The sequence below is a fragment of the Dermacentor albipictus genome, chromosome 2, assembly GCF_038994185.2.
Source record: "Dermacentor albipictus isolate Rhodes 1998 colony chromosome 2, USDA_Dalb.pri_finalv2, whole genome shotgun sequence".
In the NCBI taxonomy this organism is placed as follows: domain Eukaryota; kingdom Metazoa; phylum Arthropoda; class Arachnida; order Ixodida; family Ixodidae; genus Dermacentor; species Dermacentor albipictus.
The window spans coordinates 12,175,889-12,199,875 of record NC_091822.1 but is presented as its reverse complement, the minus strand read 5'-3'; the positions used below and the strand labels follow the sequence as shown (position 1 = coordinate 12,199,875).

Below are 23,987 nucleotides of genomic sequence, written 5' to 3'. Positions count from 1 at the left end.
GTGTCTCGCTAAAGCTTCCGTACCTTCAAAGAGGGGCACGCAGCCGCAGTCCCAGCAATGGATGCCGAAGTGGCCTTGAACAGTGTTATGGACGTTGTTATCGTGCTCTCCTAAATTATTGTTTAGGCGCCTGCCTGTCTGTCCAACAAAGTCAAATGAGATATTGTAAAGCTTTGCCTCCTTAACAGCCTCAATAAATCTTGCTCACACGAGATGCAACATAGTGTTGCTGCACAGGTTGATTGCCTTTCTTGCGTTGGCTACCCTTTGGCCTTAATTTCAGCCATAGCGGAACAGCTTCTGAAGTGCACAAAACATGATGAGCACGCTCGGTCAAGGAACCAGCCGGTTGAAAGACACAGGTTTGCAGTGCTATTGTATGTTCATGATGTCTCCCATAGGCTAAAAAAGATTGGGGAACCTGCAGGAATCACAGTCTTTCCTCAGCCCCGGAAAAGCTGGCAAGGCTCTGTAAGCGTGTAAACGCGCCTAAATCGCATCAGAGTTGTTGCTCTGCCGGGCACAGAAAACGTTTTGCGATGTGTGCAACGAATGTGGTTTCCCAAATTCCCATTTTGAGGCAGTAAATATATTGGACAGACAGGCAGGTGCCTAAATGATCGTTTAAGAGAGCACTATAACAACGTCAATAACACTGTTCAAGGCCACTTGGGCATTCATTGCCAGGACTGCGGTTGCATGGCCCTCTTTGAAGATACGGAAGGTCTAGCGAGACACAGCTCACCCAGTAAATTATTGAAGCTGATTTCACCAGAAAACTGGGTAGTGTGTGCGTTAGTGCCCCCTCTATCACGCTGACCCCTAGAGAAATTTTGTATCTAAACAGATAGAAATTGTGATGCTTTTTTTTTCAAGTAACATGTTCTTTTTACAATGACTTGCTGTTAGAACACCCCTTGTGACTGGCTTTCATTTTCTGCGCATGACCCCTCTTATGTTTACACACACGATGTGTCAACGCAATAAAATATTGTTGAAAGTCGGTGGAGTGTGTCTGTCGCAGTCCTTGTCCTTCACGCTGTACATCATTTTTTATACTGAACAGCCAATATTGATTCAAAATTAGAAAAATATAGTACACATCCGAGCTGCAAAAATGCAAGTCATGCAGCGAATGGCCTTTAGCTTTCCAAAAGAAAAAGAAATGTTCACGGTTAACCACGAGGTGCAGGGACTCCATTCTCTGAGCATCTTGACCAACGCAGTGCATGGCATTGCTGGAATCTTGCATCCTGCATTAGCAAAATAAGAAGAGAATCATGAGAATTCAGTCCGTGCAATTACACATGTACTTTGCGGAAAATTTGATAAAGCAACAAGCTCCTCAAAGTAACAAACTTAATTAATGTGATTGGGCAGAATGCACCGCTCAGGCAACTGGGCAAGACAAGTGAAAGGTAGAAGTTTCTATTTTGCAAATTAAGGAATTGCATGTTACTGTGAATGCTAAACCACTATGTCATTGTGAACACAAGGCACATACAGCAGCAAAAACATATAAATTTACAGTAGCCTTTTCATCATAGAAAATAAGAGTGAATAAAATTTAAAGACTACCAATGACATCTCTCAACATAGACATTTGTCCAAGAGTGTGTACGTGACCCTAATACAAAATTGACATTATGAAATCTGCAATATATCTGCATTACACTTTATAAGTACTGCAGGTGAGAAGCTTACGGGATATGGCACATTAAGAGTGAAATGCACAAGGCATTAAAAAATGACTGTTTTTACACAACATTATTACACTAGGAGACAAAGAGTACTGTTTTCCAGAGAGTGCACACAAAATGAAAATGAGGGAATCCCCACTGGCATTCTCATTTGCCCTGCAATACATGCATCCAGCCCAACAATATCCAACTCTCCAATGCACTTTATTAGACACTTTCTGCATCCTAAAATTTATCGTGTATTTCTTATTTACTAATTTAGTAAGAATTGGCATTTTGGCATATTTTCCTCGAAAATTTAGCATGTGTTGTCAACTATTTTTCTTAGAGCACGCCCCCTTCTTTCAATGGGTTAGCTTGGCAATGCACTGACAAGTAATATTCCCTTATTTAAACTTATGATCCTTCCTCATGCTCCCACTTCATGCTCTAAACTGTGATGCCCCTCCGACGCAGTTTATGTTAATCTGTGACTATTTACATGGTCCTTCTTTCTGTAGCCTCTCAACTAGAGCCTGAAATTTCTTGTCTCCTAGAACAATCGTCTTTCTTGCCCAAAACATATTGCACAGTTACCCCTCATAGGGGGGGGGGGGGGTACTGTATATGAGTTTTAACATATTCAATGAACCTCAGGGACACAACCATTTCTCATCCTGTGTTGCTACTACCCGCATGAGTCACAATGGTTGTAAATTGGCTACCTGCCCTCTCTCGCTTAAAGGCACATTTTGCCATGTTGAAAATGACCACAAGCATCGAATTTCATTGAATGAGTGCTCCTGTGCATGTTTTTTTTTCCGTCCTGTAATGGCTAGGTTCAACATGGTCAAGTTGTTTGAAAACTGTCTAGCCTCAACCAATACTTTGTATAGTTTCAAAATTATGAAACATTCATTTTTCAAAATTTGTCCCAAATTAAGCATGAGATATTTTCATGATGCAAATGAGGTAAGGTTGTGCTTAGAGACTATGATAGGCCTGCTATATTCTGCAAAACTGTGTGAAATGAAATATGCTTGCAATTTTCATGAGCAGCTAGCTCAGTACAATTAGGCACATTACCTGCGGAAACGTTTTTTTAACGCTCCCGAGAGGTCCTGGTTTATTGTAATTTCTTCAAATCCCTTGCAGTCTAGATTGCAATCCGGTGCATTTTGATTTCGATATTGTATTCAAAATAAAAACAGCTGAAATTTTAAGGTATTGATAATTATATGGGAATAAATTAAAGGTAGAAGAGTGTAATGCAATGAGCAAATAAGCTCATTGCAGGGAGTAAACAAATATTCCTTTCCTGCAAATAAATTGGTAGCAGAAAGGTCATAAAAAATTAGCAGTGAATGCACAATAAAGAATATGATGCTACAATGCCCCGGCATTGTGTGAATATTCTTGCACAAAGAAAATCCTCATTATGAAAGACCATCAAGAAAATGCAAATGTATACTTTGGATCAGCAGTCATACCTGCAGTATGCACTGTACCATCGGCAATATTTACAACCACAGACAACTGCACATCATATCAAGCTTAGGCGGCCAAGGAGCCTGAGTTTTAAATTATAACTTGACTTATTATATTACACTACACAACCATATCTACTTACAATGTTGTCTTCTCAACCGCTTTCAAGAAGACATTAACCATCTGTCTGAAGGCGAACGCAAGTGGCTTGCTCTTGATGGGGGGCGCCAAGGCTGGGCATTGTGAAATTGCTGCTGCCATCTGCATGACCTGCGAGAAACGACGCTCTAAGTACAAGATAAACAAATGCTATTAGAGCAAAAGACAAGATCATTGGCAATGAGCCTCGTTTTGGTTTGCACGAGAAAAGCCAAGAATATGGACTTTGTGCTGCTTACTGAAGAAGAAGCAAGCCTCCTTCCAGATGCTGCAGTCATGCATTAAGATTGTCACACAGCTGCATGCTCATATGCTGCTGTCGCCAGTACGCTTTGAAGTTTATTATTTCAAGTTAAATTGATTATTGTGTTTTCTTGCCAATTCTTGGCAAACAGACCAGCAATGAAGTAGCTCACTTACACACATACTCCCTTTTGAGGAGCGAATTCACACACACGCACGCATGCATGGGCGCGCACACACACACGCACACACATGCCTCTACCACATGAGCAGCTTCCTACGCTTGACACACATTTTTTTAATCCTGTGTCACTCCTACTGCTAAGGCATAAAAAATCCTTTGAGTTACCAACCCCAAACTCCTCAACCTACACCTCCAGCTTAAACACTTTCTCGAGAGCCAGGACAAGCCTTCTAGCTTCCCCAGTGCTCCAAACTGTAGTTACGAATTTCAATAGGGCTATAGGCGACAGCTCTCGAAGAGCATGCAAACTACCCGGAGACCTAAAGCTTGTATATGATACCTCTAAAGCACAACACTTCAAATTTTCAAAATTCATTAAAGCTCCTGAAGACAATTGCTATATACGTAGAACGTCTCGAATAACCTGCCGCTAATAATTTCAGCGGTTGTCTGCATCAAAAGAAATGTGGGCTAATGAGAAATCCACGTCTTTAAGATCGGAACTAATGTAATGGCGAAACACACTACCAGATTTCTTAATCATTTATTTATGCTCTGGATGTAATGTTCCTTTCACAATAACAATCAAGGATATAGATCCATCAGGGCATGGGAGGAAAAAGGACGAAGCGTATACCTGGCGCCTTCCCACTGGTGCTCCAGAGAAACGGCGCCTCATACAGCAGTTGTCCAGAGTGGCTTGAAACCAAACTCGGCTTTCAGGCGGGAACACTCGCTGCACCAAATCGGAAGAGTTTTTTTGCGAGTAAAACTACCGGCCTCATGCAATACATACGCACGCACACAAAACGCACTCACACGCACACACAAGTATACGCACTCTCAAAGCGCAGACACAAAAGTGCGCACGCACACATTGATGCACACAAACAAGCACACATACATGCATGCAGGCAGACACGCTAACACGTGCTCGCACACACAGCGACCCACAGGCAACACACTCACAAAACACGTACGCACTAGACACGCGCAAACACGCCGGCCCATACAAACCGGCATGTACTGTACGCGCGCGCGCGCACGCACGCACGCACGCACGCACGCACGCACGCACGCACGCACGCACGCACGCACGCACGCACACACACACACACACACACACACACACACACACACAGCGAGCTGAGCGCACGCACACACACACACACAAAGCGAGCTGAGCTGAGCGCACACACGCACGCACGCACACACACACAAATCGAGCCGAGCGCGAGCACGCGCACACGCGCAGACAAAGCGAGCCGAAAAAATGCTGAAGGCGTCCGGCAAGCAGCAACAGCAGCATGCGACCGCATCAGGGAGAACCAATACCGCGCCGGTTCTTTCGAAAGGTGGCAAAGCCAGTCGTTCCTTTTCTACGCGACGCAAAAGTGGTCGACCACATTTAACTGAAGTGCGAACGACCGTATTACAAGCAGCCGCGCTGAACGCACAAGAGAATCACATCAATGAACGCCCAAGCGCTGAGAAACAAAGCGTAACTATGCAGGCGCACCACGCCCGATGCAGATTTGACCAACGTTACTAGACTAGCTTCAGTTTTAAAACTCGGCGCCGTTGCGCGGAACCGCCACCCGCCCGCGCCTTCGTGGCGCTGCAGTCGCGCCCGGCTTCACTTCCTCACTAGCCGGCTACGCGGGCGGGCCGGACTAAGCGCGCGGTGCAGCGTATTGTGTGGTTCGTTGTTGAAGGCGAATTTCAGCAAGCATGTAATCCGCGAAACTGTAGCTTTCGCCGAGTTTGTTGAGAATATAAGCAGACGATGCCGACGTGCTGCGCACCTGGCTGCATAGGCGGCTATCGGAACGATGTCGACAGTTCGGCGCGCTGCTTTTTCTGTGCCGCCAGCAATGCGACGCTTCGCTCGGCGTGGAACAGAGCGATTCTGTTGTTGTTGTTGTTGTCCTGAGTGGCCGTGGCACATACCCACAGTGGGGGATTGGCCAAGAATCGGGCGGTTTAATTAGGTATGGTATGGTATGAAGAACTTTATTGAGGTCCTGAGGGATCAGTCTGGGACTGATGCGGGCCACTCCCACGTCGTTACAGAGAGGCCGAGCCCCTCTGCTATCACACGGGCCCTCTGGACAGCCCTGAGCTGGTCCGCCAGCACTTCACTGTGCAGCATTCGCTGCCACCACTGTTCACCTCGAGAACCATCACCGGCCAACGCCAAGCAGCGCCACAGCATGTGTTGTAAATCGAGCAAACCCCCACACTTACTACAATAGACTGAAACCCCGCAGTCCGGATTAATTTTATTCATGATGACAGGGTTAGGGTACGTCCGTGTCTGCAGTAGCCTTAATGTAACCGCCTGCGGCCTATTTAATTTAGGATGTGGCAACGGGAATGCCCTGCGCCCTAAGTAATAGTGCTTGGTGATTTCGTTGTAGGTTAACAGTTGGTCCCTGTACTCAGGAGCGGGAGATCCAGCCCCTTCAGGGAGTACACGGCACACTAATCCTCGTGCCTCCCTGTGCGCCACCTCGTTGAGGTTACGCGGGGCTCCCTCCACTGTCCCCATGTGCGCCGGGAACCAAGTAACGGTATGCGAAGTGATATGGTTTAATTAGGTGCCTAAAATAATAATGATAACAAGGGAGTTAACAATTTGGGCGTGTGAGTTTAAAAGTAAACGTTTTGTGTTTGGAGAAAAAAAGAAATAATCAGATGAAAACCGGGTATAAAATAACAATAATAATAATAATAATAAATAAAAGATAAGAAATAAAAGAAAGCTATGGTTGGGAGGGAGAACGATCAATCTAACATGGAAATCGATTAGTTTCAATGAGGTAATTTTGGATCGCCAAGCAAACATTTCTGTTGCTGAACCCAACAATGGAGGCTCCAAAAGATAGGATCACAGGCACTGATAAAGTCAGACCAATAGAGCGAAGCGGGATTTCGAGTAGTCGTTTTCTTATAATAGAAAAACGTCTGCAAGACAACAAGAAATGGTCGATTGTCTCCGCTTCGCCACAGAATGAGCATAGTGGTGAGGGGACCAGACCAGACCTGTGGAGGTAGAAGTTCAATGCAGGTATACGGCAGCGCAGCTTCGTGATGGACACTTCAATTTTCCGTGTTCGGCAAAAATCTCTGTTCCAAGGGTGCAGGAGATGTCCGTACTCCACAGAGTTAGTAATTTCGGAGCCTGATACTGACTGTATAATGATACTCCTGCGAAATCTAGCTGCAGTTACATAAGCAGTCAAAGGGCAGCAAGGAAGAATCGGGCCACTTATCGATGCCTTGGCTAGAGAGTCTGCAATTTCATTAATGATTAGTCCTTTATGGCCGGGCACCCAAATCAAACGCACGCTTCTCAAGTAACCAGGTACCAATGATTGAAATGTCCTCATCACGCGAGAATCACTAGAAGCAGTAAGGGATGAGTACAATGATAAAGAATCAGTAACTATCACGGCTGACGTAATTGATCCTAATTTGCGTAATGCTAGCACCACGGCCATGAATTCGGCTATTCCTTGTGCCGACCGGCACACGCGCTCGTGCCACTGCTCCCACGTTCATCGTCGTCTTCCACAGCTGGCTGCGTTGCCGTTCATCATTCCAGCGTAGAATTTCACTTCTGTCATCGTAATGGGGAGGCCGCGTTTACGGTGGGAGGGGCCATTGCTTAAGGCAGTATGAGCCACTCATTGTCTTACGTAACGGATAGATTTAATTTCTGAAGAAACTTAATTTTGAATAATCGCAAATCGGGCGAAAGCACCTAATCACGCCTCCGAGCAAACTCGAGACATCGAACGCAAGCGACAACGGCGGACTACGGGCATATCGTCAGTGACGTCGTTCTCTCCGTCGCAGCCGATTGTGTGTGTTACCGCATAATTCAGAAATACTTTAATGAATCCTCTAGATTAACCCAGTGATAAACATGGGCCGCACGTTTCAGCTTCGCTGGTTAACCATCTTCACGGAGTGGAAGAGCAGATGATATTTTTGTGGGTGTGTGTGTGGCTTGTGTGTTCAAAGACTGACCTCATCTTTCTTTTTGTTGCGCTTCTTTGGCGTGGCGAGAAGCCTCGTTGGGGATGAAGATCATCCTAATCACACACTTTGGCCAAATGTTCAGGCTTCTGAGCCTAAACTGCGCGAAACGTTAAGACGGCAGGAAAAAACACAGCTTCCGCGCTTCGGTCTAAGCGTTTCTTTCTTTCGTGCAGTTTACCCTTATTACAGTATGAACCAACTGGCCCGATAAATCTTATTGCTGTAGGTGGATACCGCTTTCTCATGGTATCACTAATTCGGACAAGGGAGAACGCCAGCGAGCGTGAAACACGCGCAAACTGCCCGTCCGCACGGGCTGAAGGCTGCGGCGAGGCGTCTGCAGTGGAGCGCGATGGAACGGCGCTGCCGTCTGGCGGCTGTCACAGAAGTGGCGACACCGGCTGTAAGCGCGCGGGCGGAGAGTTTTACAACTGAAGCTAGTCTAGTAACGTTGGATTTGACAAACATTAGTCACACGGGACGCGATCGAGGTAGTTCCCTTGCCCTAGTAGGAGTGCAGCTGCTCTTGCTCTTACATTAACGAATTATGAATTATGCTACGAGATCACAGTGAGATATTTCTAAAGCGAACAAAACAAATACCAAATAAACGGGCACTTGCCTGAAAATTTCCGTCATGCCAGTACAACCGACCGGGCACGTTGCAACTTCTCGTTTCAGCCTTCGTGGATCCATCTTCCAGTGCGTACGAACGCTTTGCTTTGAAGTGGGGCACGAGTAATACACAAAGCAAGGGCCACATCTTTTTCTACCCCGCGCGCAAAACTAATCACACGTTTAAAATTATTTCGCACAGCGCGCGACGCGAACGCACGCGAAAACGAGCATGATGGCGCAGCTTCCGCCTTCCCGTCCTGCCGCGCGCCGAGGTGATGGTACAGCGTCGGCCGTCACTTCCGGTCGCTTTTCATTGGGCATGGGGTGGCCGCGCAAATTGAACGTTTATTCTGACAGGTTTGCTTGCTCGCATGGCCGCCTGTTTGCTGCTGCTTCGTTGTGGTCTCTAACTAGAGCGGTGAGGCGGGTAGTTGCTACTACGTTTCGTGCCGAGCATTTTATTTTGGGGTGGGGGGCGCAGTCTGTGCTGCATCACTGAGGGTACAGTACACAAATCGGGACCGTGAGCGAGACGATCGGCGCTCTTCTGCTGGTGCGATTAGATTATTTGCTGCGTCCGAACGAAGCAACTTTGCGAGGTCACAGCGTAGTTTCAGCGATAAAGACGCGCACATCTTGGTCGTGCGACAGCGACGCGTAAACATTCATGAGGAGACTGAAGACTGCGTTTGCAAGTGCGTATGCTCTGGATAAGAAATTACAGCTTTGACGACACCAGCCCTTAATATATAGGCTCAGCCTTACAAACTGTATTTGAGGATGCACTTAGAAAGCAGATCAGTAGCTTAGTAAACCTCTGAATGAATTAGGCAAGGTACGTGGAAATTCGGGTTTGAGAACTTCCAACGTGATCTCGCCTCTATAAGTCTTCTTTATGGATTCACCATGCAAATTGTACGTTGATGCCATTGTACAGCAGAGGCTCGTCTAACAGCACGTCCCTGTTTGTTCAGAAATGTATCCGAACAGCTTCTTCCATTTCACCACTTTTTGTTGGGCTATTAAGGGCACCGAAATATTAGTGCAGAATTGCGCAAGTTGCTCTCGTATTGTCGCTCTGCTACTGCAGTTTTTCTAGAAGTGTTTAATTGCATGTTAATATTCCTGTGAGCACGAAAAATAATGATAATGGAATTGTAAGTGAAAGGGCGTTCTTTTTCTGGATGATATATTTTTGGAGTGGCCGTCATACCAGTAACATCAGAATCCTTGAAGAAATATCGACAGTCACTTAGGAATGCGAAAACTTAATCCCTTCCATCTACACCTGCAATTGTCACGTGACCATGATACGTTAGTTCATACATTGTACGTGTTCTTCACAATTCTACCTTAATCTCCCGTAATGCACCGTGCTATAGTTTGTACGAACCTTAATGCAATTTATTCCACCCTTATTCACATTATTTACCCATAATTGCTCATAATTAACGTTGTTGTATTTACTACCTTCTGTATCACTACTGACGTCATACAAGACGGTGATGACTTCACATTTTATTTATTTATTATACATACATTCAAGGCCTAGTAGGCACAACAGAAAGGAGTGGTGAAGATATGCAATAATTGCAATGCAACGCAAGAATAGAAAATCAAACCATAATATAATTTGAACGGCGACCTTGAATTAGTGGTGTCACAAATTGAGACTGTGGAGGCGGGAAGGCGGTTGCATTCGGTGGCTGTTCTTGGCAAAAAGGAAGAATGGCACATCAATTTTGTGTTGATGATCGATGCGAGACGAGAACTTGGTGTGGTGAAAAGATTTTCTTTACGAGAAGGGTTAAATTAGCATATTCTATGAAAAAGACAGAGACGAAAGTATTTGCGACGTAACCAAAGGTCAGGTTCACCTAGTGTTCTTTTCATGGACGTGACGCTAGACTGAAGTGAATAATTTGAGAGAATAAAACGGGCGGCGCGATTCTGAATGCTCTCTGAATGCTTTCAAGGGAAATGACAAGATTGGCCTGAGCAGGGTCCCGTATGGATTGCTGTTGCGGAGAACGCCACCTTTCCTACCTGAAAGGCCATGAAATGCTTTCGCATTAAAAATGCAGTACATACACACATTGCTCAATGCGTGGACGTGTACACGTTACTCAGATTTATGCATCAATACGTTCAACACCCTTCAGGCGTCGATTTAACACCCTTCTTCGAGCAAAGTCACACCTTATGTGTGGTATACACCCTTGTGATGGGGTGCTTTGGCCGAAAAGGGTGCTAAAAGGGTGTGGGCGTGGGTGTAAATGACGAAAGCACCCCCATTAACACCCATAAGGGCGTAAAAATGTTTAGTGTGCACTCACAGACCTTGGCGGTGGACGTGGAACGTCTTTTTTGCCGCAGGCGTCACGAGAACGTGATCTTTTCGGGTGAAGGCAACTGGTCAATAAACCCACATATGCTACCTGAAGGCATCAATGTTGCCGGATTCGAGACCCTCGTTAAGTAATAAACGAGAAGAAAGGGGGAAACGCCGCCGCGGTAGCTCAATTGGTAGAGCATCGCACGCGACATGCGAAGGTTGTGGGTTCGGTTCCCACCTGCGGCAAGTTGTTTTTTTCATCTACTTTAATTTCCATTAATTTATCATTACTTTATTTCATTTATTAAGCACATGCAACTTCCCCTATGTTGTACTGGGTGTCAGTGTTTGTTGGCTTCTCATTATATGACTAATAAATATCGGGTCCCTCGGTTAACCCCCTTTCTTCTCGTTTATTACTTAACGAGGGTCTCGAATCCGGCAACATTGATGCCTTCAGGTAGCATATGTGGGTTTATTGACCAGTTGCCTTCACCCGAAAAGATCACGTTCTCGTGACGCCTGCGGCAAAAAAGACGTTCCACGTCCGCCGCCAAGGTCTGTGAGTGGGGGCGCTGGCTAACACTCCCAGGGTTCTACTAGTACACATCAATACCCAACAAAGTGGATGGGGAAACGCCGCCGCGGTAGCTCAATTGGTAGAGCATCGCACGCGACATGCGAAGGTTGCGGGTTCGGTTCCCACCTGCGGCAAGTTGTTTTTTCATCCATTTTAATTTCCATTAATTTATCATTACTTTATTTCATTTATTAAGCACATGCAATTTCCCCTATGTTGTACTGGGTGTCAGTGTTTGTTGGCTTCTCATTATATATATATATATATATATATATATATATATATATATATATATATATATATATATATATATATATATATATTGACACGTGTACTTATCTTTATCGGGCAACCAGGTTTCGCCGCTTAACAACTGTAATCGCACAGCGAGGGACGCGCCTGCATGTATCCGACGTTTCTGGAAAGTTATCGACGCTTCTATCCGCGTGTCTGTTGTCGCCGAACCTTGTATTATCAGATTTCATCGCGTGACACGAATGGTGTAGAACTTTGTGGAAGACACGCGGGTTCCATCAGTTAATCTGGAACATTCGACGACTGATCTATAAAAGGCGACGCGCTTGAGCCGCTGATCAGATTTTCGACGATCGCCGACTGTGTTCGCCGCTATCGTTGTGCTTTAAGTGTAGCCTGTTTTGTGGGCACAGGTTCGCCCAATAAAAGCTAGTTTTGTCTTTCACAGTACTGCTACTGTGTTCTTTCTTCACCGTCACTACCACGTGACATCTGGTGGAGGTGCTAGTGCGTTCATGTACCGAACGCCCCCACAAAGCCGCGATCCAAGCCCGAAGCCCGAGGACAAAACCGACACCGTCCAAGACCAGCGTGCTACCCGCAGACTGCAAGGACTGCCCCCAGAGCACGGACTTCTACCTGAGGCGACAAAGAAGATCGCGGTCAAGACAACCCCAATGGCTGCCCCAGCGTCCCCCGTTATCCTACAACAACCCCGGGACCCACCGACCTTCCATGGAGCAGCGACTGAAGACCCGGAATCCTGGCTGGAGACATACGAGCGAATCGCGACATTCAACAACTGGGACTCCGACGAAAAGCTGCGGCATGTCTACTTCGCCTTAGAAGACACCGCCAGAACGTGGTTTGAGAACAAGGAGTCGACCTTGACTACGTGGGACCTGTTCCGTAGCGGCTTCCTGCGCACCTTTACAAGTGTCGTGCGCAAGGAGAGGGCCGAAGCTATGCTCGACGCCCGAGTGCAGCTACCAAACGAGAACGCTGCCATCTTTACGGAAGAAATGACCCGTCTGTTCCGCCACGCTGACCCGGATATGGCCGAGGAAAAGAAAGTTCGCCTACTCATGCGTGGTGTGAAGGAGGAACTTTTTGCCGGGATGGTACGAAGCCCACCGAAGACCGTCGACGAGTTTCTTCGCGAGGCCACCAGCATCGAGAAGACACTCGAGATGCGAAACCGGCAATTCAACCGCCGCGCGAACGCGACAAACTACGCCGGACTTCAGTCACTGGCCACCGACGACCTACGCGAGACTATCCGAGCTGTCGTGCGGGAGGAGCTACAAAAGCTGTTCCCATCATCACAGCCTCAAGTGGTTTCGATTGCCGACGCCGTGCGTCAGGAACTCCAACAAAAACTTGGAGTAGCCCCTGAATCGCCGCAGCGTGAGCCGCAAGCGATGACCTACGCCGCCGTCGCACGCCGTCAAGGACCCCCTCCGCGACCACGCCAGGGCCCTGTCACGCCACAGTTTCGTCGTCCGCCGCCGCCAGCACGACCACCCGTCGCCCAGCGCACCTACGCGAGGAAGACGGACATCTGGCGTGCTCCTGACCACCGCCCGCTCTGCTACCACTGCGGAGAAGCGGGTCACGTCTACCGACGATGTCCGTACCGGGAGATGGGACTGCGAGGTTTCGCCGTCAACGCGCCGCGTCCAAAGCTTGGCGAGCGCCCACGTGACATCGCCGATTACCTCGCCGCTACTCAGTGGAGCCCTCGACGGCCGTCCCGTTCGCCATCACCAGGCCGCTACCTGTCGCCGCAGCGCCGACCATACACTGGCCCAGCCCGGGGCCGGTCAGCGAGCCCATATCCGGAAAACTAAAAGCAGCAACCGATGGAGGTGCGGTTGCTGTTCGTCGAACTGACGAAGATCCTTCGCCGCCGACGAAGACGACGACGAAACGATCTCGACGACATAACAACGACACGCCGCCGTCCCGACGAAGTCAGGAAGGCAAGACTACACCGACGAACGACGACTTGACGACGCGACGTTCAAGCTTCAGTTTAACACGACGCAGCCGTGATCCGACGCCAAGACCCAACTGCAACGCCAGACAAAGAACCACCGACCTCGACGTGCTTCTCGACGGACACGCGGTTACCGCCTTAGTGGACACAGGGGCTGATTACTCCGTCATGAGTGGACACATCGCCGCCCAGTTGAAGAAGGTTAAGACTGCATGGCAAGGCCCTCAAATTCGCACCGCAGGAGGACACCTCATCACGCCAACTGGAATCTGCACGGCAAGAATAACCATTCATGACCGAACTTACCCTGCCACTTTCGTTATCCTCCAACAGTGTTCACGAGACGTCATTCTCGGTATGGACTTCCTGAACCAACACGGCGCAATCATCGACCTGAAGTCACAGTCAATAACGCTGTCGGAAGATAAAACGATACCGCCGGAGAGCCCTCGTAGTCACCATACCTTGAGTGTGCTCGAAGATCAAGTGAGCATCCCGCCTCACTCCAGCATTGTTGTTTTGGTCGGCACCGAAACACCCGCTGACGTAGAAGGCGTCATCGAAGGCGACCAACGTCTTCTGCTCGACCGTGAAATTTGCGTCGCAAGAGGGATCGCTCGACTGCACGGAGGAAACACGAAAGTGTTGCTGACAAACTTCAGCAAGGAGTTCAAACACATCAACAAGGGCACGACCATCGCATACATCGAGGAAATTGTGGAAACCAGCGATGCCTTTGTCCTCTCGGATTCTGTCGCATCTACCCCGACGACTGTAGTTCCCGAGCCAGACTTCGACATAAGTCCAAGTCTCCCCGTAATTAAGCAGCAACAGCTCAGAAGTCTGCTTCGACGATACAAAGGCTGCTTTTCGACGTCATCGAGGATTCGACAAACACCAGTCGCAAAGCATCGCATAATAACCGAAGAATGCGCTCGACAACTACGCCAGAGCCCTTACCGAGTTTCGACGCGGGAACGTGAAGCTATAAGAGAACAAGTCGACGAAATGCTGCGCGACGACATCATCCAGCCGTCGAAAAGCCCGTGGGCATCCCCTGTTGTCCTGGTAAAGAAAAAGGACGGAACCCTACGTTTCTGTGTCGATTATCGTCGACTGAACAAGATCACGAAGAAGGATGTATACCCCCTCCCACGGATAGACGACGCATTGGATCGGCTCTGCAACGCTAAATGCTTCTCGTCGATGGACCTCAAGTCTGGCTATTGGCAAATAGAAGTCGACGAAAGAGATCGCGAAAAGACCGCCTTCATCACCCCAGACGGCCTCTACGAGTTCAAGGTTATGCCATTTGGACTGTGCTCGGCGCCTGCAACGTTCCAGCGCGTCATGGACACGGTTTTAGCAGGATTGAAGTGGCAGACCTGTCTCGTTTACTTGGATGACGTCGTTGTCTTCGCCGAAAATTTCAACGATCACCTTAGGCGGCTTGCAACAGTACTCGAGGCCATTAAGTCATCAGGGCTCACTCTGAAGCCAGAAAAGTGCCGCTTCGCCTACGATGAGCTTCTGTTCCTAGGCCACGTCATCAGCAAATCTGGAGTCCGCCCCGACTCGCAGAAGACAGCTGCCATCGCAAAGTTCCCGCAGCCCACCGACAAGAAGGCAGTGCGTAGATTTCTTGGCATGTGTGCCTACTACAGGCAATTTGTCAAGAACTTTTCACGCATCGCTGAGCCGCTGACACAGCTAACTAAATGTGACATTGAGTTCAAGTGGGAAACGCCGCAGGCCGACGCATTTGAAGAACTCAAACGACGCATGCAGTCACCGCCCGTACTTGCGCACTTCGACGAGCACGCCGATACCGAAATTCACACTGACGCCAGTAGCCTAGGCCTCGGTGCCGTCCTAGTCCAGAGAAAAGATGGACATGAACACGTGATAGCTTACGCTAGCCGGTCGTTGTCAAAAGCGGAAGGCAATTATTCCACAACGGAAAAGGAATGCCTCGCCATCGTTTGGGCTACAGCGAAATTTCGCCCCTACCTATATGGCAGGCCATTCAGAGTGGTCAGCGACCATCACGCGTTGTGTTGGCTAGCTAACTTAAAGGACCCTTCAGGACGGCTGGCACGGTGGAGCCTCACACTACAAGAATATGACATTACTGTAACATACAAGTCCGGACGAAAACACTCAGATGCCGATTGCATATCACGCGCCCCCATTGACCCGCCACCGCAAGATAACGAGGATGACGACGCCTTCCTTGGAATAATAAGCGCGGAAGACTTCGCTGATCAACAACGAGGGGACCCGGAGCTAAAAGCCCTTGTCGAGTATTTGGAAGGGCACACCGACGTTGTCCCTAGGGCATTTAAGCGTGGACTATCTTCGTTCACGCTTCAAAACAACCTACTCGTGAAGAAAAACTTTTCACCAGTCCGCGCCAACTACCTTCTTGTTGTTCCGTCGGCGCTGCGTCCAGAAGTACTGCACGCCTTACACGACGATCCAACTGCTGGGCACCTCGGATTCTCCCGGACGCTGTCGAGAATACAGGAAAGGTATTACTGGCCGCGTCTGACCGCCGACGTCGCCCGTTACGTCAAGACATGCCGAGACTGTCAACGACGCAAGACACCACCGACAAGGCCAGCAGGGTTACTACAACCGATCGAACCTCCTCGTCGACCATTCGAGCAGATTGGGATGGATTTGTTAGGGCCGTTTCCGACGTCAACATCCGGGAATAAGTGGATCGTCGTGGCGACGGACTATCTCACCCGCTTTGCTGAAACAAAAGCTCTACGAAAGGCAGCGCAGCTGAGGTGGCGAAATTTTTCGTCGAGAACATCCTGCTGCGACATGGCGCCCCAAAAGTCCTCATCACCGACAGAGGAACGGCTTTTACCGCAGAGCTCACCCAAGCCATTCTGCAATATAGCCAGACAAGCCACAGGAGGACAACTGCCTACCATCCGCAAACGAATGGTCTCACGGAGCGCCTGAATAAGACCCTCGCCGACATGCTAGCGATGTACGTCGACGTTGAGCACAAGACGTGGGACGCGGTCCTGCCGTATGTAACCTTCGCTTACAACACGGCGGTGCAAGAAACAACACAGATCACGCCGTTTAAGCTGGTTTACGGCAGGAACCCGACGACGACGCTCGACGCCATGCTGCCCCACGTCATTGACGAAGAGAATGTTGACGTCGCTAGCTATCTCCAGCGCGCCGAAGAAGCCCGACAGCTCGCCCGCCTGCGGATCAAGGACCAACAGAGGACCGACAGCCGATACTACAACCTCCGACGACGCTTCGTCGAGTACCAGCCCGGCGACCGTGTTTGGGTATGGACCCCGATACGCCGGCGAGGACTCAGTGAGAAGCTGCTGCGACGCTATTTCGGACCCTACAAGGTCATCCGACGTATTGGCGCACTAGACTATGAGGTCGTGCCAGACGGCATTTCGCACTCACAGCGGCGCCGCGCACGATCTGACGTGGTCCACGTGGTGCGCCTTAAACCATTTTACGGACGCTGATGAACTTCCTTAGTTTTGTGTTTTCTTTGCTACGAGTGCTTTTCTTTGTTACTTTCGTTTGTTTGCAGCATCGGGTCGATGCTTTTTAAGAGGGGGGTAATGACACGTGTACTTATCTTTATCGGGCAACCAGGTTTCGCCGCTTAACAACTGTAATCGCACAGCGAGGGACGCGCCTGCATGTATCCGGCGTTTCTGGAAAGTTATCGACGCTTCTATCCGCGTGTCTGTTGTCGCCGAACCTTGCATTATCAGATTTCATCGCGTGACACGAATGGTGTAGAACTTTGTGGAAGACACGCGGGTTCCATCAGTTAATCTGGAACATTCGACGACTGATCTATAAAAGGCGACGCGCTTGAGCCGCTGATCAGATTTTCGACGATCGCCGACTGTGTTCGCCGCTATCGTTGTGCTTTAAGTGTAGCCTGTTTTGTGGGCACAGGTTCGCCCAATAAAAGCTAGTTTTGTCTTTCACAGTACTGCTACTGTGTTCTTTCTTCACCGTCACTACCACGTGACAATAAATATATATTTCTTCACCATTTATATATTTATTTTCTTCACTAGCCCTTCACATAATGACACAATAATGAATTTAGGAAAACCGGCCTTCTCTAGACGATTGAGTAGTTGCGAAAAGCTCAGATTGGCGAGGTGGTGGCATGACTTTCTAAATAAAGGGGAAGCACCCCAAAGACAGACCGAAAAAGTTAAAAAGTACGCAGTCATCCATTATGTACATCACATGGGGCATGGGTTAAAAAAGACAGCCATGAAATATGGTGTTCAAGTCGTTTTTTTTCGGCAAAGAACTCGTTAAACAAGATTTGCAATCTTGTCAATAAACCTAAACAGGCGTCCAAGGCTACGTGCCGCGTCAAACACTCGGGGCAGCTAGTGGCATGCTCAGTGGGAGTGGTCTACGTCATTCCACTTCCGTGCGACAAAATGTACTTTTGGCAGGCGGGACGCTGCCTTAACATCCGCCTTAGGGAGCACCAAGGTGCGATCAGGAGTTAAACAGGTTCTAATCTGGCCGCGCATTGTAGAGTTTGCTCATGCAAACCCATGTTTGAACAAACGGAAATATTGTATAAAAATATGCATCAAATTAACCGCGAGATTGTAGAGGCCTACTTCATGCATGTGAACTCAGGCGCATGCGTCAGCCAGACTTCTATCACTCTGCAGGATAAAGAAACTGATTTTTTTAATGCCAAGATAGGTAAACACCCTTGTAAACGTCACTTTACACGTGTTCAAATTTTCTGTATATTATAGTGCGTTGCTTGAAACAATAAACCAGTTGTTAGTCTGCGCTCGTGTTGTGTACTTCCTCTCGTCCTTCGTCCGGGCTGCGCTGCCCAACCACAGGAACATGTTCAATCACCAACTCGCCCAGCTTGCCGTCTTAAAGAAGGTACGAATGTAAGGACACGGACAAAAAGAAAACACAAATTCGGCTTGACTGGGGCTCTGTTCCCTGCCGGCTTTTTCGGCGGTAGGTATCAAAATTTGCATAGTGCGTTAATACGATGCATGAATTTGCATATAAGTACATAGCAAATAACCTAGCAAAATAATATACAGACAAAGTATGTGCGTTGAGAGAACGTGTAAGCTCAAGGTTATTTTGGCACAGAAGCAAACATTCACAACCATGGAGAAACACTCATTTCATACGATATACAAAAACACCTAAATACAAACATAGGCCAATTTTCGCTTAAAGGGAACTTCAATAGAAATACATCTATGAATACATCACTGTGCACTTGCAGCTTAAAATCTGCGTTGATCAGAAACACAAAACAACAAAAACGCAAGAGCACTCATGTAAATAAAAGTATGAACGACAAGTTAGGACAAGGGAATCTTTCTGACGGCCCAGCTACCTGAACATTGCCCTGACCCATGAGTCAGACTCATGATGATCTTTGTTCTTAGCCGTGAGCAATGCAAAGCCCACTCAAGAGCTAGAATAACGAACCAATGTAACGTGGCACAAATAAAACGAATGTGTGAAAAAAAAAATCATTTCCTATAAAGCAGCATTTTAGGATGATATATGCAAGGTGTTCTTTTTTAGCTGCACCAAAACTTTTCAAGATTGCCTATGACAGATAGTAAAATTTTAATCCTTGATCTAAATTACTCGATAAAGCGGCCATTCTACGAGAAATCAAAATTTTCATTTGAATAAGTAACATAGTTAGGTTAACTAACTTTTTCATTCAGTGCTTTACGCCACACATTTCAATCGACGAAGTATAGCCGCAGAGTTCGCACGGCGTATCAACTTGGAACGAATATTCTGCGGGCAATACCAGTTCCGAGATAATAATTTTCCAAGTGTTCGTCGATATGCGTTGGCGTTCCAGTGACATTTTTAGGCACCCCTGTTTTATGCATTGAATCGCAAGAGTGACTCGCCGAAGCATTAATCGAAATAAAATCAAGCAGACAAACGCAACTGCTGGCTGACCGTTCGTCCCTCCCCCCCCCCCCCCCCCCCCCCGCCGTCCCTTCCGGCAGTGGGCGGCGGCTCGGCGGGATCGGTGCTGGCGAACCGGCTGTCCGCGGAGCCGTCGACGCGGGTGCTGCTGCTGGAGGCGGGCGGCCCGGAGGACACGGTGACCGACGTGCCCTTCTTCACCACCGTCAGCCAGGGCTCGGACATTGACTGGGCGTTCTACACCGAGACGCAGGGGAACTGCGCATTCGCCACCGTCAAGCAGGTAGGACGCTGTTGGCCGAGTAGGCCGTGCTGGGGCGAAAAAGAAACCACGCATCCTGTGGTGTCACAATCGCACGCCCGTCGTGCCAACCACACGATCGCTGCGTGTGTGTGTGCCCAGCACGGCGCGCGGCATCTCGTGCCTCGTTTTCTTTGACGCCGAGGACGAAGGCGGTGCATTCGGCGAATCTTTCACTGAGCGCATCACGAAAGCTTCGCGTCACATAAATCCCAAAATGTGCGTTGGATCTAGTTAAATTTTTTATACATGAGACCACATGTTTATAAGTGAGCCTTCTGATACGGCTTTATATTATTTTTCTCTTTTTCTATCTCTCTGGATGGCTAGCATTCTATTCCATGTGTATAGCTAGATTAGCAACAGTTTTTGCGGTTACAATAGTATTGATTCTATTTTTCTAATTTTTTATTAAACAATTTATTTCGGTAATACTGACAGCTTTCGTTTGAAGGCCCTTGGCAGAAGTGGGAGTTACATGAAGCACAGAAAAGTACCAGGCAATAATAAGAGGCAACCATAACAAAACGATTGTGTTACGCCAACCAACGCCTACTTAAAGACAAAGTCACGCTCACGGAATCGCCAGTGAAGAATGCTGTGCACTTTATGCAAGACCAGGCCTTGTACACGACTGATAGGCCCAATGTTGACATTGAAGGTGATATCATACACTCGCTGTCATGTTTCGCTATTATGCAACACTAAAACGAAAGGGCGTGAAGTGTGAATCGACCTGTGACAGCATGCGTAGCGACATTTCAAGAAACATGAATATGGGCGTGCGCACACAGGAGCGAAAAGAAAAATAGCGAGACTGCCCGAGTAATATAACCAATGATACATAATGCAAGATCAAAGCTTAAAGAAGGATAGGGAAAGGTAAGTGAAAACCAAGTTTGTAAACAAAATAAATGATTTGAAGCACCTTAAAAAAATTCTCGAGAGTTAGACACTCCATGGCATTGTGGTGCACGCGAATGGTTTGCGGGAACAAGGAATTTTTAAAACTGTCCATCTTACAAGCAAAGTCCTTTAGCTTCTTATAATGATGCGATTTCGTTGGGTGTCGAGAAACGTGTTCAATGCAGTGATTTCTGTTTAGGTTAAGCTTACCATGGTAGATCAAGTGCATGCATTTCAGTCTTTCTCGACGCCTTCTTACCTGCAGTGTTTCTAGGTAAGCACTGACTAAAAGAACACTCGGAGATGATTTCCTACTATAAGAATTTAAAATGTATTTAACGTATTTTCTTTGAGCATTTCCACATTTTGTTATGTTTGCATGGGTTTGCCGATCCCAAATTACCGCGCACTATTCCAAGATAGGCCTAACGAACGTTTTATACTCTATTAATTTGACTTCATGTGTGGACTCTCGCAAGGACTTTCTTTAAAAACCTACTTTGCACATAGCTTTATTTGTATATAAGTAACATGGTCAATTTCATTTAGGATCTGATGTGATGATGACGCCTAGATATTTGTAGGTATCTACGAAGGATAAATGCTGACCGTTAGTCGTATAAGAAAATGTTAATGGCTGCTTTTTTTTGAGCTATTCTCACGGCTACTGTCTTTTTTGATTAATTTTCATCTGCCACGTTGAGCACCAAATTCAATTTCGGATAAAGCTACCTGTAGGAAGGCATGATCGCTTGGGCTTTTTATCTCATGATAAATGATACAATCACCCGCGAATAACTTAATATTAACAGGTATATCACGAAGGATGTCGTTAATAAAAACCAAAAAGAAAAGTGGATCCAGCTCGGAGCCCTACGGTATACCGGACTGAACCGATGCTGCACTGTAAATTACGCTTTGAAAAAATGCACTCTGTTGCCGATCACATAAAAAGACCACAATCCAAGCAAGCAGCGCACTGTGCTTTAATATGTCTCGCAGTTTTAAAAGTAGGTTCTGGCGGCACACGCGATCAAAGCGTTTTCAGAATCTAGATATATGATATCAATTTGGCCTTGCTTAACCAAAACTTGAGCGAAATCATGGATAGTTTCCCTTACCTGCGTTATTGTCGACAGCCCTTTGCGGAAGCCATGTTATCTGGAATCAATGAAGTTATTGTTTTCTAGAAAAGTGGACACGTACTCAACGTTAATGTGCTCGATTGTCTTGGCGCACGAGGATAGTAATGAAATTGGCGTACAAAAAGGTGTTTGGTGATTTAGCTAGAGGTATTATCTTTCCGTGTTTCCAGTCTTTTGGAATGTCTGTTCGCAATAACGCTTCATTGAACAATAAGCACAAGTATTTTGAACACCATTCAGCATGTCTGACAAGGAAGGCATTGGGTACACCATCTATAGCTGGCGATTTTTTTGCATCAATGTTTAACAAGAGCGAGAACTATCTCTTCGCATATTTCTTCTATATCTGCTGTGGTATCTATGATATCTTCTATGATATCTCTTCTGATATTTCCACATCATTAATTGAAGGGTGGTCCCCGTTATACAATTCGAAACTTGCCCATCTACCCTTATCGTCCGTGAACACTGAACAGAAGAACTGGTTGAACGAATTTTCAATAATTGAGTGGTCTGCTATAGTTACTCCATCACTGCAAAGGTTTACTATGGACTTCTTCTGACGCCTGAAATGCCGCTATAATTTTGCTGGGGACGAGAGAAGAAAATTTTTCATTGACACATTATGGCTTTTTTATGGACTGCTTTAGCTGCAGACGCACCTCAGCCAGTTAAGAAGCGTTATGCATGGATAAGAGATTTTGGTGCTGTTTTCTTATCGTTCTTGTCTTTCGATCTTCCCAACCGTACAAACTGTTTCGTCATTCACGGGTTTGTGGTCCACACTATATTGCGCTTCATGGGAACAAAGTATTTAACACACTTCAAGACGAGATTCTTTAAAAAAACCATAAGTCATCAACAGAGCTATCGCTGGAGTGGGAAAGAGCAACAAAATCTGAAAAACATATGTCAAGCGCGTCCGAAATCGCAACGTCATCAGCGTGAGTAAATACTGGTACCATGGGTTCTTCCGGCTTGTTTTTCGTCACAGATTTTAGTGCCATGTTCAGATATGCCATACTGTGTTCAGATAACCCTTTAAGAACATTTATTTTGGAGTCGTGGTGAAGAATGCTGTTGCTAACCAGGAAATGGTCTAGAATAGATGGCGTGCCATTTTCTATCCGTGTGGGTTCTTTGACTGGTTGTGTCAGGTGGCGCGTTTCCTAGCCGGAAAAAAACATCACAGTGAAAATTCGTTCATTTGAGTCACTCATACATTCTTAGCACAAAACAGCATCAACATATTACAAGATCACACGATGTGAATGAATGTCGTTGTCAAAGCCAAGAAACATTATTTATTACTGAACTAGACGCGTCATCCAGCTGCGGAGCTGTGTTGCTCTCCGTTGAAGCAGGGCAGCCTGTTTCCGAGTAGTTTATTTTACCCCTCGTATTTGGCGGCCGGAGAAGCAGTTAGCAGTATCCGGCACGGAGCAACGTTGTAGTCACGGCTTTTGTGGCCCCTTAAATCTTAAGTATTCGAACATCACAATTCCATAACGCTGTCTTCGTGGCGCCGGTCTTCTTGATATAGTTGGGTCGTGGTAGAGGTTATAAAGCAACGATGACGTAGAGTCACAGGAAGAAAAGAGACCGTTTGTGAATAAAAAAAAAGAAGCACTATATTTAGGAGGTGAAACGCAATAGGAAAATAATACACGTAAAGATAACACAACGTGCAGAGAAGTCATGCACACAGTCTAGAAAGCTCAGCTAAAAAAGGGCCAGTACACTTACACAACCAGCGAGTTTACCGAATCATGCAAGAGATGCTTAGACAGCCAGAGCTTGTGCAGTGCTCATCAGGTGGCGATGCGCACGGTGGAGACATGTGGCGACCCCGTGCGGCGCTCGCCAGCTGCCACCCTGGCACGGCGCTGGATGTGCTGAGCCACCTGGGCCAGACGCCTTCCCGACGTTCGCCAACCGCAGGCTACTGGAAGAACATGGACGTGGTGTCGATTCCAGACAGGAGCCAGGGGCGGCCTTTTGCTAGAAACTCAACAGACCGCTATTTCCGCGGCATGAGCACCATCCGTCTCCGTCCGCGTCTGCCACGCTAGCGT

At 47.3% G+C, this 23,987-nt stretch overlaps 1 long non-coding RNA gene and 1 pseudogene across 1 annotated transcript; one reads left to right on the top strand and one right to left on the bottom strand.

The window, feature by feature from the left end:
- The window catches only part of LOC135908837 (glucose dehydrogenase [FAD, quinone]-like), a 161,673-nt pseudogene that overhangs the window by 36,564 nt on the left and 101,122 nt on the right, over positions 1 to 23,987 (top strand).
- LOC139055326 (uncharacterized) lies at positions 816 to 4,744 on the bottom strand. Its single transcript, XR_011511672.1, has 3 exons — positions 4,391 to 4,744; positions 3,310 to 3,437; positions 816 to 1,253 (listed from the first exon to the last, which is right to left on the bottom strand). It is a non-coding gene; the product is annotated as an uncharacterized lncRNA (long non-coding RNA).